Below are 16,636 nucleotides of genomic sequence, written 5' to 3'. Positions count from 1 at the left end.
ATGCCATCACTTTAGGCCTTGGCAATAACTTGTCTAGTATCCTCATGTAGTTTGAGCTAAAGTTTTTTCAAAGACCTGCAGCAAATTGCTAATATAATTGAGGTAAATCAAACCATGCAGTGGGTTGGATATGGTGCATCAGTTCCGTATATTAATAGGGCACTACAGAACTCCCCACCAAGGCAATAATTGAGCAAATGGAAGGTTGTGTTAGCAGAAATGGTGTATGTGTTTCGTTTGGACTGGAGGAAGAAGAAGAGCATTTTCTTGGGAACGTCCAAATAAATTTGTCTAATGTACATTATTACTCTTTACTTCACACTCAGTTATTCTAAGAACCTAGTTATTGTTTGTAGCCATATTGTTTAATTTCCCGTGTTTTAAAATTATTGTCCTTCTCTCTATTTAGAACCCCACCACACACTGCTGTAGTTGGGCCTAGCACCTAGCCTGACATGGTAAGACAAATGTCTCTGCACCCCACCGCTTGCCAGAGGGCCCTGCTTGTTTGTTGGGGAAATAGTTGCCAATCATTTCAGTGCAGTGTGCACAGGAACCTTTAAGGACAGGGTAGAAGATAGGAAGAGCTTGCTGGTACATCTAGTCCAGGCATAGGCAAACTCGGCCCTCCAGATGTTTGGGGACTACAACTCCCATCATCCGTAGCTAAGAGGACCAGTGGTCAGGGATGATGGGAATTGTAGTCCCCAAACATCTGGAGGGCCGAGTTTGCCTATTTTAATATTCTGTTGGAAGCTGCCCAGAGTGTCTGGGGAAACCCAACCAGATGGGTGGGGTATAAATAATAAATTATTATTTATTATTTATTATTATGCCTGATCTAGTCCTAGTGGCCAACCAGAGGCCTATGAGAAGTCCAGAAGGAGGATCTGAGTTAATTAATGCTAAATAATGGATATATGACATGGACCTACCTTCCAGCTGCCATGTACCTCTTGCATGTAGGAGAGGGGAGAGTCAGATGCCATTCTGAGATGCTGACAGGCTGTGTCTGCAGCAACTTAGTGCTGCCTGTATCACAACTGGTGTGTGATTGCAGAGAACATGGGTGGGTTTTATAGTCCCTAGAACAGCACCAGTTGCCTCCTCCTTAACTGTTGAATTCTTTGCATATGGATGTTCGTACCCACAAATACTGATTGCAGATTTACAGTAAGACATGGGCCCCGAACCCAGTCAATCAATCAATCAACCTATAAATAGTTACACATTTGTATATTGTATGAATGTGTATACAATTCTTCAGTTGCACTCCCAGAATGGTTTATAATAAGTTGCATAAGAAAGGCCATAAGAATAGCCTGCTAGATCAAGTCAATGACCCCATCTAGTCCAGCATGTTGCTCTCACAGTGGCTAACCAGATGCATTTGGGAAGCCAGGGAGCAAAACATGAGCACATTTCTCCCTCCATAGCTGACAGCAGGGGGTGGTGGAAGTTGAGAAAATCTGCAAAGGGGGCAAAGAGCCTCTTTCCTTGCCACTGCCTGAATCCAAGCTGGATATTCTGCGGCTGCTTTTCCAGAAAAGAAAAAAGGCACCAGGATCTCCAAACACAAGTTGATTCACTTCTACGGGACTCTGATCTCGGCTCAGTTCAAGATGCAGCCCCTGAAAGAAATTACTTGCCAGTTGGGTTTTTAAATCCGCCTTGCCTTTGAGGGTTGTCATGCAAATAAAACTGAAATGGGTGAAGTTCGTGCAATTTTAGCCTTTGGTGGGTTATATCAAGGGCTTTAAAAAGAGCCTTAGGAGACCACCTTAAGAGACTACCTTGAAGAGAGGCGCCGTCACTGTCAGAGGCAGTATCCCTTTGAGTACCAATTGCCGGGAGTCACAAATGAGGAGAGTACTGTTGGGAGTCACAAATGAGGAGAGTACTGTTGTGCTCGGGATCTGCTTGTGGGCTTCACATGGACATTTCTGGGTGGTACCGTGAAACCTGGATGATGGACTAGGCTATGGCCTTTGGCCTGATCCAGCAGTGCTCTTCTTCATAGCTGCCAAGTTATCCCTTTTTTACAGGGATTTTCCCTTATGCTGAATAGGCTTCCTCATGAGAAAAGCGAAAACTTGGCAGCTATGGACTCTTCTTGCAGTCAATGAAGCTGCTGAACAGTGTGAGCTGTTGAACGTCCTACAGCAGAATTATTTTCCTGGCCATGTTCATTGTAGTATCTCCCCATACCAAACTGCTTTTAAAGCCTTTTAAACAGTTTTTGGGGTTTTGGCAGTGGGAGAGCTGCTGTCGAGCTGTTGGCTGGGAAAAAAATACTTAGTGCATCTGGTGTACACATGTTTTTGGATTGTGGCCTATGCCTCCAGCTAAGTTTTTGTGTGAGTATGCAAGTCCTTTAACATGACTGCAGTCCTCCATATGCTTAATTGTGTTTGTGAAGCACATCGTGGCTATGTATATGTGCACCTACATAAATGTATGTAGTCCTTTCTTTCTTTCTTGAGAGTGGGGTGGGGTGGGGCATATGTTTAATTTGCTTTTTTTGGAATTTATTTATTTATAGGTTTTGTAAGTTACCTGAGATTTTTTTTTTAAAGTTGTCTATTAATTTTCTGAATGCTGATCTCTGGATCACACCACTTATTACTGTTTTTCGTATTTTATACTAAAACAAGATTTTATTTTATTTTATTTTTGGTGCTTTTATATGTAGGTTATTTGCTATCTGTATGAGGTTTTGTTATATGTTTTAGAGTCTTTGACTTTTTGGTATATTAGATTCTTGGAGTTCTTTATTGTGAACCACTTCAAGATGTGCTAGTATATAGCAAGCAGTCTATAAGTTAACAGAATAAATAAATAAGTATCTCACAAGAGGAGAGAGGTTCAATAAGAAACTCTGATGGCTATATGGCTCTTTGAATCCTTACTGTTTTTTTCAGGATGTTGAACCTGCATGTTTTCTTGTTCCCAATCTTCAAAACTACAACACTATTACTGATGAACGTTCAAAGTATGCTGGAGATAAGATTTGAAAAGAAGTTTGACTAACATTCTATACCTTCTCTTCTCTTTCTGATGTACACCCCCACCCACCCACAAACACCCACCCACCTTGTACAAAAGTTTTTTTCAGGCAATTCAACTTCATAATGGTAGCTTTTCCACCATAATGTTTTTAGAATGTTAAGATGGTCCATTCTTATGTTTAAAACCACTATTAGCCAATCTTACACTTTCAAGAAAAGTTGATTCCTCTTTACTTAAAACCAAGTTGAGTCCATCTGTTTGTAGAACTGACTTCCCATCCCAGTACATCACAGAGAATCTTCCATTAAGATATTTGCATTGGGTATGAACTGAAAACAGATGCGAATTGTCCTTAGTGAAGAGGTGTGGAGCTATCCCATCAAATGACTATGGGTACTGGTTCCAGAATATCAATATCTCAGAAAAGAGAATCGTACGTAAAAATCCTTTTAGGCTTTCATCGCTTTGTAGGAGTGGGAGGGCACCCATCATAATAGGGATGCAAAATGTTAAGGGATGTTGAGATCAAAGGAATTTAGGTTTTTTTTTCTTGGCAGATGGAAAGCTTAGTAAACTTCTTTGTAAGACCAAATAAGAAAGTGGGCTTTTAATCTTAGCATTAAATGAACTTAGGATGTGAAGTGATGGAATTTAATACCACATATAAGATGTAGATGACCAGATCTTTTATTGTACATTTATTTCTTGACTGGGTCACCTTTATACACTAACTGATTTAAGATGAATGATGCCGCTGCATTCAGTCAGGGATCCATCTAGTTCAGCATGTATGCTACCTCAAAAATCATCAGCTGCACATTTGCTCAAAAGTTAAATGAATCATAGAATTACAGAATTGTAAAGTTGGAAGGGTCCTGAGGGTCATCTAGTCCAACCCCCCATAATGCAGGAATCTCAACTAATGCATCCATGACCAATGGCCATCCAGCCTCTACTTCCAATGAAGAAGTGTCCACAACCTCCCAAGGGAGTCCATTCAACTGTTGAACAGCTCTTACCATCATAAAGTTCTTCCTGATGTTTAGTTGGAATCTCCTTTCTTGTAACTTGAATCCATTGGTTCAAGTCCTACCCTCCAGAGAAGAAAACTATCTTGCTCCATCTTCCATGCAGCACGTCTGTCAATATTTGAAGATGGCTATCATATTTCCTCTCAGTCTCCTCTTATCCAGGCTAAACATACCCAGTTCCCTCAATTGTTCCTCATAAGGCTTGTTTTGCAGACCCTTGATCATCTTGGTTGCTCTCCTCTGCACACGTTCTAGCTTGTCAATAGCCTTCTTAAATTGTGCCCAGAATTGGATACAGTACTCCAGGTATGGTTTCACCAGCTCAGAATAGAGCGGGACTATGACTTCCCATGATCAGGGCACTACATTTCTGTTGGTGCAGCCTAGAATAGCATTAACTTTTGCTTGCAGGCTTTCTTGCTGGCAAATAATGCACCCCTGTTATTCCCAGCCTTTCCCATGATTATTATTTATTTATTTTTTGCATATCTCCAACATGATGCCAATGACTCATCTAAAAGTGTAAATGATTTCATTATCCAAACTCTAGTTGTTTTGAGTATATACACAACAAATAGAGGATTTGGTCCTCAGAACAATCTCCTTGGATTTGTTTGTAACTGCTGTATAAATAACACAGCCTTCAAAAACTTGAGGCCTTCCAGATGTTTTTGACTACAGGTCCCATCAACCCCAGCTGACATGGCCAGGTTTTATGGGAATTGTAGTCCAATACACGTGGAGGGTACCTGGTTGGTTACAATTGTCCTGTGTTCTCAGGATGGCGTGTGTGTGTGTGTGTGTGTGTGTGTGTGTGTGTACACATATACTGTACAGTTCTGATTACAAAATACCATCTACTGAAGTGACTGACCAAGCAGGGTCTCTGAACATGAGTCTCACATTTCCAGAGTTTCTTTCTACTCACAAAATACAAGGGTTGTTTGGTCACTGTTTAACTCTTAAATGTTTTCTATCACTTGCTAAGATTGTAATAATATATTTTTAATGCTTGGTCATTGGTGAAATGGATTGATGATGCTGGTATTTTTTCTGGAAAAAAATTGAATAGATTTTTTCTCCCCTTTGCAACTTAGGGTAATTTTCAGTTTGCATCAGAAAATGTTCTGATCCCCTATTTCTCTGGTCTTTGACGTAATAAAGATTTGTTGTTGTTGTTGTTCTGATCCCCTAGAGAACGATATTATTTAACATGCACATTTAAACACTGAAACTGTCAAGCTTGCCTAATACTGTATTTGCAACTGCATTCGTTGTTACAAATGAACTTGCGAAATAAAAAAGTTTTATGCAGAAAAATCAAGCATAAGTGGCCCACATGCCTTATGCCAACAGTGTTACAGTTAACATTTATTTTCCTTACATATAAATAAACCTCCTATACATAACACATCCTTAAAAGTATTATCCAAAGTTAATTACTGACTTCTGCACACACGCAAGATGCAAATCGTACTGATGCATTATTGTTGGGAATGTCAATTTTGAACAAAAAATTTTTCATGCTAACTTTAGCATTTGGAAATATAGAAAATTTCCCAACACATCATGAAAAATATACTGTTGCCCGTTTCAAACCTTCAGGATAGGTGGGAGATACATTAAAAATAAATTCATAAACCCCGTGCATGGATATAACTGAAAAAAGGTTGCCATCATCTTTTCTACCTCTAGTTGCTTAGATCTGCTATTCCATTAAACATGAAAGGGATATTTAGGCATTTTGGGTGTTCTGTGTGAGATACTATTGAGATACTTTACTCGCTTTTCCAACATCAAGAGTTTATACTATTTTTAGTGGCCCAGTGAAAATATATTGACATGTGATATCCACTGAAAGTTGTGCAGATCACGTCTCCCTTTTGGATGGTACTTCACAGCTGTGCACCAGACAAAGCAGCTGGATTCCCTAAAGTGATCACTGCAGTTAATGTCCTCTGAAACACAACCTGAGTCCCATTATTCCCTCCCCCCCCAAAAAAAACTTCTTACCACTTTTCAAATAAAACCATTAAGTGCTTTGCAAATCAAATTGCTGTGAATCTCTTGTCTCTGCTTCTTGGCGTCTTCAGGTAGAGATATATGGTATATACACCACTAACCCCAAACTACCAATTCTTTTCATGTTTAGTATTTTCCTGGTTTCATTAGAAGAAAATAGTTTTGGCAGTTAACGCAGGGATCTGTGAAATTTCTTTAAATGCCAACCTGTCGGTTAATTGCTAAGAGTTTTGTTCCTGGAAATAATGCACTTTTGATCCAGTGATAGACACTTCCTTCGAAAAGGAGCCTGTTGTGTTGTACAGAAGCAACTTTCTTAGTCACCCAAGTACAAAAATAGCTAGAGCTGCAATTGATTTTATTGTGAACGTCCAGAATAAACTCTGAAGTCTCCCAAGGCAGCCTGTGTATTCAATACTGCTGAAGAGGAAGGCAGTTTCTGTGGGGAGGGAAGTGAAATCTTTGCAGTTCAGCCTTCAATGTGCCAGTTCCTAGTTAGGAGGTGCCCCGCCTTTCCTCCTCCTGTTGCATCTGATATGGAGGAAGGGAAAAGGTGGGACATGTTTTGGGAGTATCTGTTGGCACAAGAGAATGTATTTAGAAAGCAGAAACGGTTGTTTTTATAGGCTTGTCTTGTGACCTTCCTACCTTTGAAGGAATCTGTTCCAAATTTACATGTCAACACAAACAAGCATTGCAATATAAAATAAAATAAAAATCCTAACCCAGTTCTCCACCTTCCTAAAAATGTAATATGCCTTTGTAGAGTCCTCAGTTCTAACAGAGATCTATTCTTTAAGTTTACCCTTAAATGCTCATCTATTCCTTGTGGGCTTTTCCTTCTCCCCCTTTGGTAGCACAAGAGAAGTATGAAACCCCTCTGGGAAACTGGGTTATTATTACAGTCAATGAAGTTGGGGCTTTGCAAACCACTTCAGTGGTCTAGTCAGAGTAGGACCAGCATTGAATACAAGCCTTACTTTTCATTCACGGCAAAATTCAATTTTCTTCTGAAGATCATAGAATCATAGAGTTGGAAGAGACCACAAGGGCCTTTCAAGTCCAACCCGCTGCCAAGCAGGAAACACCATCAAAGCATTCCTGACAGATGGCTGTCAAGCCTCTGCTTAAAGACCTCCAAAGAAGGAGACTCCACCACACTCCTTGGCAGCAAATTCCACTGCCGAACAGCTCTTACTGTCAGGAAGTTCTTTCTAATGTTTAGGTAGAATCCTCTTTCTTGTAGTTTGAATCCATTGCTCTGTGTCCGCTTCTCTGGAGCAAAAGAAAACAACCTTTCTCCCTCCTCTATATGACATCCTTTTATATATTTGAACATGGCTATCATATCACCCCTTAACCTTCTCTTCTCCAGGCTAAACATACCCAGCTCCCTAAGCCGTTCCTCATAAGGCATCGTTTCCAGGCCTTTGACCATTTTGGTTGCCCTCCTCTGTGCCCCCGCCACAGACATTTCCTTTGAATATTACTTTAGCAACTATACTTATTACATTTATTTCTCACAGGCCTTTTTTGCCTTTTGCTAGCTCCAGGACAGGCAGAAATTAAAGTTTAGAAGCTTTCCTGCCATCATCTCTGTCATTCAAAGCTGTGTCTGTTGAATTTTTGCCTGCTATCGAACTTTTGAGGGCATAGAAATCTTTATAGAAAAAAGTGACATCTCTATTATCTGTTACATTACTTTTACACAAATCTTCTGAAATAAACACATTGTTTCAGTGTTTTTATTAGAAAAATGAGAAATAAAATGCTATGTCTTTCTAGTAGACAGCAACCTTAGAGAACATATTCTACCCCCACAGAAACTTGCTTTACAGAAATTAGTCTCACCGTTAAATTATATTTGATTTTTTTTCTGTGTGTGTGTTCCATCAATAACAAGTCTGCATTCATAACCACTGTTTGAAGAGGATGTTCCTTTTCCCAAAACACAGGCTTTGTTGGGATATAATGCCAAACCATAGTTTAGTGCTGTGAGGACAAAGCTGTTTTCCCCTTTTCTAGCCCAGCTGCAAGGAGGAGTTCAGAAAATTACTTCTTTTTTTATGATTAACCACAGCTTCCCCTGGCAGCCAAAACCAGAAAACCTGTGATTATTTTTAACCATGGTTAATGGAAACAACTTCAAATTACAGTTTATGAAGCTGCTTTATGATTTGCTTTCATGAACTATTGTTAAGGTTAACCACGGTATACTGTTTGCATGGCACTAAACTGCTGTTAATCTAAAATTGATGCAGAAAACGGTGTGTGTGTGTGTCACATGTGAATCTGGAGGAAGGAAGGCTGCTACTTGTAATGTTAAACATTTTTTTTAGTGTTACATCATTACGTAGGGAATCACAAACCTTTGTAATTACAGATGTTCCCCATTTTCTTCTATGAGGTGGGGTGAAGTGAGCTCTCCATCCATATAGTTTGGAAAAACCCATGTGGTACATCGGTGATAGTTGTGAGTCTAGTGATTCTTACTATTTCTTTTATAATTTTAACTCTTTTCTCAACATAACTCCTGATTACTAGCCCAAACGATGGGTAAGTGGTTCCATTTTAAAGGAGTTTCTGCATATTATTAAACATGTTCTCCTAAGGTTCTTGAGATGCCAGCACTTGTTGCCAGCAAAATTGCGCCAGTGTAATCAAACCTGAGATTTGAGAAAGGATGCTTTGTGTAAGGAGATGTGCTGCTGCCTCTGATCCCCAAATTGTTAGCATGATTATCATGTTCGCCATGTGTGGCACATTTCATCTTTGCCACATTGCATCCCACAAGCTCCTGGGAGAGGAGGGAGGAATGAAGGAGTTGGACTAGGTGTTAGCAAACAATTAATGTATTAGAAAATAGATGGGTTCTGGTAGGCAGTTTTTAGGAATTCATGAGATGTGTCCATATTCTTGTATCGGAGCCAAGAAGTTTTAATTTCTTCTGTGTTTGATGCTAGATTATTGTACCATTTTAAATGATACTTAGTTTAATTTATTCATCATTTAATGTTGGCTTATTTTATCATTTTTAAAAGAAAGAATTCCATTGGGGCCGAAATTTCAAATTTATATACACATCCATGTAAAATATATTTGACATAGAATAAGTTGAGGTGACAGGTTGTTTTTATCTAGAAAGGCCAACCTACAATGACAATGATGGAAACTTGCCTTTTAATGCAATATAATATAAAACAGGGCCAAGACTTTTAATAGCAGTAAATGTATTAAGATTATACATTGAGCTTCGTTTAAAAATGGGGTTCCCAGTGTTCGTTCACAGATAGCAATAGGTCCAGACTGAAAATTTATTACATGATTTATTCTTATTTATTCATTTTTAATACTTTTGTACCATCCTTTGTTAAAAAAGATCCCAGAGCTGTGTACAACATATGTAATATGTAGTGTAAGTGAAGCATCACAAAATGAACAAGACTGAGCATTTTTTTTTATGCCATAAAAACTCCTGGAGCAGCACATACAATAAAATTTTCCATTAAATGCCAGGAGAAACAGAATAATTTCTTTTCTTCTCTTAGAAACCTAAACTAATAGAACCAGCCACATATCTTTCAGAATGGAATTGTGTAGGATATAGAAGCAGCCACTAAGAAGGCCCTATCTCTTGTGCCTGTGTGCCTGAGTATTCTTGAAGGTCAAAATCCAGTCTTCAAGCACAGGCAGGTTCATATGGGTATGGGTGGTACTCTTCTTCTGAACATCCCTCTGAGGCAGTATGCATATTATAATTTTTCTACCAGGACTAATCTGTGATGGGATAGGGAGTGATTCCACAATGCTCATAATACTTTCTTCCGATCCTTCCTCCTTCCACCCCCATAAAGTGAACAACAAAACTGGGCAACCCATACTTTCAGTGCAATCTACTCATAAGTAACTGTTTGACACTGCCTACCTATTCCTGGGCATTTCCTCTTCCCTTTCAGTTTTGGAGCTAACTCTGCTTGGCATTTCACTTGCACTTAAAATGAGTGCTGTCAAGTCACAGATTGAAACCATGGTGAGAAGCAGGTTTGCAAATCATTCTAGATAATTCGTAACAGTGTCATGCAATTGCTGAGAGTGGGGCCAGAGAACCAGATGACCGCACATTGGCATGGAGCAGTCTGCATAGGGGAAATCCACATGTGAGTAATAGGTAGTGCTGGAGTTCTGATTGCGTAGAAACCTATGTTTCACAAATGAAGTGGCCAGCCATGGCTTTCCATCCAATTTGGAGGATTTGCTGTGCACCTCTGCAAAACATGGAATGGAGGTAGAAGTGCACAGTTTTCCAATGGCCCAGTGACGTCCACTGCAGTTCCCTGGGATGGGGAGACTGGCCTAAAAATGATAACCTCTGATTTGTCTTTATTTGCAGATATTTGCATCAGTGTTGCATCAGTGTGTTCTCATAAGAAAAAAAGAAGTTGACTCCAATCTATGCGCAAATGGATTGACACATGGAGATTTATGCCATAGGGAACAATGTAAAGTGCCCTTCGTGTAGTATCTGGTTCTCAGCCCTTTATATGTCAGGCACATATAAAGTATGTGATAGAAATAAACTGAAGCCAGTCAATTCTAAGGCTCGGCCAACTCAACTTAACTCATGTGGTTGTTGTGATGGCTTCCTACAGGTTTTTTTTTTAATGCAAGATAACACCAGTAATTACAGTTTGGAATTTCCTCATTCTCTGAGGGGCAGAGAAAGGGGAACAGAGGGGAAATGGGGGCAGAGGGAAAGTGTTGCTTCAGCACACATTATGATTATTACTTGTAAGAATTGTGAAAAGAGCTTGTGAAAGACAGGCCCAGAACGCTCGTGTGCATTTCCCTGCAACACTGTTGTGAAAGAGCACGAACACTGGTATCATTACCGTGATATCTGATTCTAATTAAAACGAGCAACACTTGCCTCTGGTATAATGTAACATTGCCTGTAATGAAGTATACACACCCTCTCTGTATCACACAGAGTCTCTTGAAGTTTAGTCTAATTATTAAATGTATTCCAAAAAGCAAACATGCTTTTCTTTCTTTGAGGTGTTTTCGTTAGTTAAATCTAGTTATTATATATTGCAATATGCATATTGCCTGTTGACTACAAATATGGTCTGCAGGGGCTTTTTGTCCTCATTCAGAAGACCTTTTAAAATTCTGAGAATCCTAGTTATTAAAATTTTATACTTCAAAGTTTCCAATATGAAATTAGAAAAAAACAATATAACAAACTCTGGCAAAGGTTCTGAAGCTTGATGTTAAGTGAAAAGAACTTTGGGTTCATTATACATCTTTCTAAATCTCATGATTTCTCAATTATATCATGAGAATTCTGAAATATATCATGAGAAACCGGGCCTGTGGTCACGGTTTTCCCACAATGAGATTCCACTGTGGTTCTGTGATTAGCATGTATGCACATTAACAAACTGCCTATTAGTCCTAGACTTTATAGTATATTTCCAACATTTTCCTTGTAATTTAAGGAACTGCTTCAGTTTCAATCAGATGAGTCCTAGGAAAGCTCTATAGGAAATAAATTCTGCACTTTTATCAGTGTTTCCAGGAATTAATATTATATATTCAAGAATTGGTTACAGGTAGGTACCCGTGTTGGTCTGGGTCGAAGTAAAATAAAAAAATTCCTTCAGTAGCACCTTAAAGACCAACTAAGTTTTTATTTTGGTATGAGCTTTCGTGTGCATGCACTATCTGAAGAAGTGTGCATGCACACGAAAGCTCATACCAAAATAAAAACTTAGTTGGTCTTTAAGGTGCTACTGAAGGAATTTTTTTATATATTCAAGTATGTTTTACATGAATAGTTTTTGGCTGGCATTCATCATTGTACAGTGGTACCTCTTTGTTACGAACGCTTCAGGTTACGAGCTCCGCTAACCTGGAAGTAGCTGCCCCTGGTTGCAAACTTTGCCCCAAGATGTGAACGGAAATTGTGTGCTAGAGGCGCGCGTGCAGCGGGAGGCCCCATTAGCGAAAGTGTGTCTCAGGATAAGAACGGTTTCAGCTTAAGAACGGACCTCCGGAACGAATTAAGTTTGTAACCAGAGGTACCACTGTATTTTATTCTTCCTGGCTTTCTTTGACACATCTTTAATGTTGGACACAATAGCAGACTATGAAGAGGGATAGAGTTGCTTACCAGGAGAGAGAGGGTGGGAGAGGCAAGGCACTGTTTGCACATACTGGCAGGAGTGTCATACTGGCTCCGCTGGTGCTTTTGCACAGCGCTGACCTCCTCATTGCCTTCCCCTTCCCCCTTCAGGTAAGCTGCAGTGAAGCACCTGTTTGGGAGGTCAGGTGGAGAGTGCTGCCACACTTCAGTCTGCTACTGGTTGGACTCATTGCTACTTTTATCTGCTAGTTGGTAGGACTGTGTCATGACTAGCCATTATTCTTGTTAATTCTAGCAACATAACCCTAACAGTGGAACCCATGCATATGTCGAAATGGGCTGTGCACATGGGACTCCACAGAAAAGCTCTATGAGCCGTTTTTTACAAGAATTGAATCCCTTACTCACACATAGTTTTTGCAGATTTCACATAGATTTTGTATTCCAACAGAATGTCTTTTTCATGAAGATTCCAGGGGGAATACAGTCCAATGACACTGGCTCATCATCTTTGTTTTACAGTCTATATGATTTTTTATCTTAAGAGGCAGAAATAGCATGCCTTTGCTTGCTCATTTAAATATTTTTAAGAAATATATTTTTAATCCCTTTTGCAGTAAAAAGTACTCAGGGCAGTTTACAAGATAAGAAAGTGATCAAAACAATACAAAGCAGATATAGTACAGCAATACAAAACAAATCGCAACTAAAGAGAGAGAAAGAAAGAAATCTATCAACTACTAAGCCAGGGAGATTAAAATTTATAACTCAGCCAATAAAGAATGGCCTTGGTGTAATGACAGAAGATCATCAGAGAGTGAGAGAGCAAGTTTGTGTGAGAGAGCGCATGAGAGAGAACGCTTAAAGAGTTTAATGGAAGTTTGTTTGAAAAGTCAAACTTTCTTTGACCATAGTGAGGGTGTTTCTCCATAAACAACTGAATAATAGTTGTAAGTAATGATCCACATTTCCGATTCATGTGTTCCTTCCTGCACAGCATTTCCTCTCAGCATGCCTCCAAAACTCAACCAGGATTAAATATTCCCATGTGCTTACACCATTTGTTTTTCTTACGCTGTGATCTTAGGTTGGCAGTGGAAGCCTTACTTCTCCCGTTAAGCTAATTCAGAGCTGTTGATCATCTTCTTTTACATTATCTTTGTCAGTGCTTCAGTGGCAGAGAAGTGTATGGTTACCAAAAAACAAAACAAAACCCACTTTAAAACTTGCATCTTCTAATATTAGAGCAAAGTTCCTTTTGTCCCGTATGGAACATGTTTACATAAATGATGCTTATAATGGACTTTAGGTTCAGAAGGAAGACAAAAAGAGCTCCTGTCCCATTTCCCAAACAACCGTAGGTAATTATCATGTTTGGTCAAAGTGTTTGACTTGGGAAAACAGAACAGAACTATATTCCCCAAGGTATTCAAAATAAAGCAAAACAACACCTACATGCTACCATTCTTCCCACATTGTCTGACTATCTTTACTAGGAATTACTTAAATCTATCTCAGCCAGAAAGAGTCATCCAAGGAAACAAAAGCAGTAGTAACAATAAGATTCCACAGCTTATTCCACAACTACACCCATATACTGCCATTCGTCCTACATCATCTCACTGTCTTTGGTAAGAATCCTTCTATTTTCTCAGTGAGTATTAAGGTAGACTCTTCCTGGTAGAGTGTTCTGAGGAAACAAATGAACCTGCTCCTCCTGAGAGTCAGTGTGGTGTAGTGATTAAGAGCGGTAGACTCGTAATCTGGGGAACCGGGTTCGCATCTCCACTCCTCCACATGCAGCTGCTGGGTGACCTTGGGCTAGTCACACTTCTCTGAAGTCTCTCAGCCCCACCCACCCATAGCTGCCAAGTTATCCCTTTTTTTAAGGGATTTTCCCTTATGCTGAATAGGCTTCCTCGCGAGAAAAGGGAAAACTTGGCAGCTATGCACCCACCTCACAGGGTGTCTGTTGTGGGGGAGGAGGGGAAAGGAGATTGTTAGCCGTTTTGAGACTCCTTTGGGTAGTGATAAAGCGGGATATCAAACCCAAATTCTTCTTCTTCTCCTTTTTTTACTGAACATGATATTATGTATTTTGTGGTTTTATATCTTGATTTTGTTCTGTGAACCGCCAAGAGGCCCCCGGATACAGGGCAGTATATAAATTCAATAAATTAATTTAATAATAATAATAATAATAATAATATAGTACCCTGAAAGATACCTATACCAACTCAAATACAAATATTTCCCCTTAATTTCAAAATAATTTGCATTCCAATGACCTAATACCATGAAGGTCTTATGAAGCTCCATTACTCATAATCGGTCTGTAGCTGCTTCTGTGTTGGATCATCTCTACTGTGGAGTAAGAAGGCAAACAAACACACACACACCTTTGTTTGGTCACTGGACTATCCTGAGCATTCAAGCATCCCAAATAGTCATATTCCAGCCATATTCCAGAAAGCGCCTTAACCCATCATAGATTATTCAGTAGTATTCATGGCCGTCTTGATATGGACAGCATTAAGTTCACCTGTTGCAACTGGAATTCCCATCTACCTTTGTCTGGTCATTAATGACAAAATAAAAATTGCCATCCCCACAAACGGAGTAATTTTGAAACGGAGAATAATCCAGCTTTGAAATCTGTTGTTATTCTGGAAGCTACCAAATGCATTTATTGTCCTCTGCTCTTGTTCTGAATTCATGCATAGTGAAGAACGTGTACATGAAACCTTGCATATGCAAGCATTTGTGTTGATGAATGAGTGCTGCTGTTGAAAATCATTTGTTTCTGATCTGTCATTGCATACACAAGAAGTGTTTACATCTGAGGACTGGTTCCCAGGCCCGGCTCTAGGGGTAGTCTCGGTGGCGCCAGGCTGGCAGGAGGGCGCTGCGCCTGCCCACAAGGGGGGGCGCCGGAGCAATCTCTGCACCACGGCGTCAGGGCGCCCGACCGGCTTGAGACGGCCCTGCTGCTTCCCATGTTAAAATTTATGGACTCAGGAGCATTCCTGAGAACTGCATCAAGTCTGAAAAATCTCTGCTTAGCAGTGGCTACTAGGTAGGTCTAATTGCCTTAGAGAAAGGAAAGTCTAAGAAGTCTCAAAGTACATAAGTTAGTTACATATATTGACCGTATGGGAACTTAAGTGTTCCTCAGTTGTACTCAAGGGCGTACCCACCATGCGGCAAGTTAGGGCAGCTGCCCTACTCTAGAAGCAGGGCTGGTGGGCAGAGGCGGAGCACAGCCCGGCGGAGCGCGAGTTCGCCATTCCCGCCGCACCGCGCCGCACCCTCCCTCCAGCTCCCCGGCGCGCCCTCAGGCAAGGCCAAGCGCGGCGGGGAACCAGGGAGCGCGGCGCGGTGGGCGGGAACGCCGAACTCGCGCTCCGCTGGGCTGGGCTCCGCCTCCGCCCACCAGCCCTGCTGCTAGGGAGGGGCACAGCCCAGCGGAGCGCGAGTTCGCCGTTCCCGCCCGCCGCGCTGCGCCCTCCCTCCAGCTCCCCGTCGCGCCCTCTGGCAAGGCCAAGCGCGGCGGGGAACCAGAGAGCGCGGCGCGGCGGGCGGGAACGCTGAACTCGCGCTCCGCTGGGCTGGGCTCCGCCTCCGCTTACCAGCCCTGCTGCTAGGGAGGGGCACAGCCCGGCGGAGCGCGAGTTCGCCGTTCCCGCCCGCCGCGCTGCGCCCTCCCTCCAGCTCCCCGTCGCGCCCTCTGGCAAGGCCAAGCGCGGCGGGGAACCAGAGAGCGCGGCGCGGCGGGCGGGAACGCTGAACTCGCGCTCCGCTGGGCTGGGCTCCGCCTCCGCCCACCAGCCCTGCTTCTAGGGAGGGGCACAGCCCGGCAGAGCGCGAGTTCGCCGTTCCCGCCCACTTTGTGGCCCCTCCCCTTCCGTGCCTTGGCCCCTCCCCTTGCCCCCCCCCTAGTTTTGATCCTGGGTACGCCCATGGTTGTACTGAAGCAGGCATGGCCAACCTTGGGCCTCCAGATGTTTTGGACTACAACTCCCATTTATCCCTAGCTAACAGGACTAGTGGTCAGGGATGATGGGAGTTGTAGTCCCAAAACTCATGGAGGGCCAAATTTGGTCATGCCTGTACTCAAGGAAACATTTCCAAATATTGAGTTGCTAGCTAATAAAAGAACATTAAGCACAATAATCACTGTACAAAATTCAGTACAGTGGTACCTCGGTTTATGAACACAATTGGTTCCGGAAGTCTGTTCATAAACTGAAGCGTTCATAAACTGAAGCGAACTTTCCCATTGAAAGTAATGGAAAGTGGATTAATCCGTTCCAGACGGTCCGCGGAGTAACCATTCATAAACTGAAGCGAACTTTCCCATTGAAAGTAATGGAAAGTGGATTAATCCGTTCCAGACGGGTCCGCGAAGTACTTAAACTGAAGCGTTCAT

The 16,636-nt window shown here is 41.5% G+C and overlaps 1 protein-coding gene across 18 annotated transcripts in view; it reads left to right on the top strand.

Moving 5' to 3' along the window:
- FOXP1 (forkhead box P1) overlaps positions 1-16,636 on the top strand; it is a 548,710-nt gene that overhangs the window by 40,111 nt on the left and 491,963 nt on the right. Inside the window, exon 3 of one of the 18 annotated variants that reach the window (XM_060271343.1) lies at positions 410-458. The exons of the other annotated variants lie outside the window; for them this stretch is intronic. The gene's annotated coding sequence lies outside the window, so the exon portion shown is untranslated. The remainder of the gene's footprint in view (positions 1-409; positions 459-16,636) is intronic. 18 annotated transcript variants of the gene reach the window in all.

This window comes from Zootoca vivipara, chromosome 2 (assembly GCF_963506605.1).
Source record: "Zootoca vivipara chromosome 2, rZooViv1.1, whole genome shotgun sequence".
Classification (NCBI taxonomy): domain Eukaryota; kingdom Metazoa; phylum Chordata; class Lepidosauria; order Squamata; family Lacertidae; genus Zootoca; species Zootoca vivipara.
This window is presented reverse-complemented; position numbering and strand designations above follow the sequence as displayed.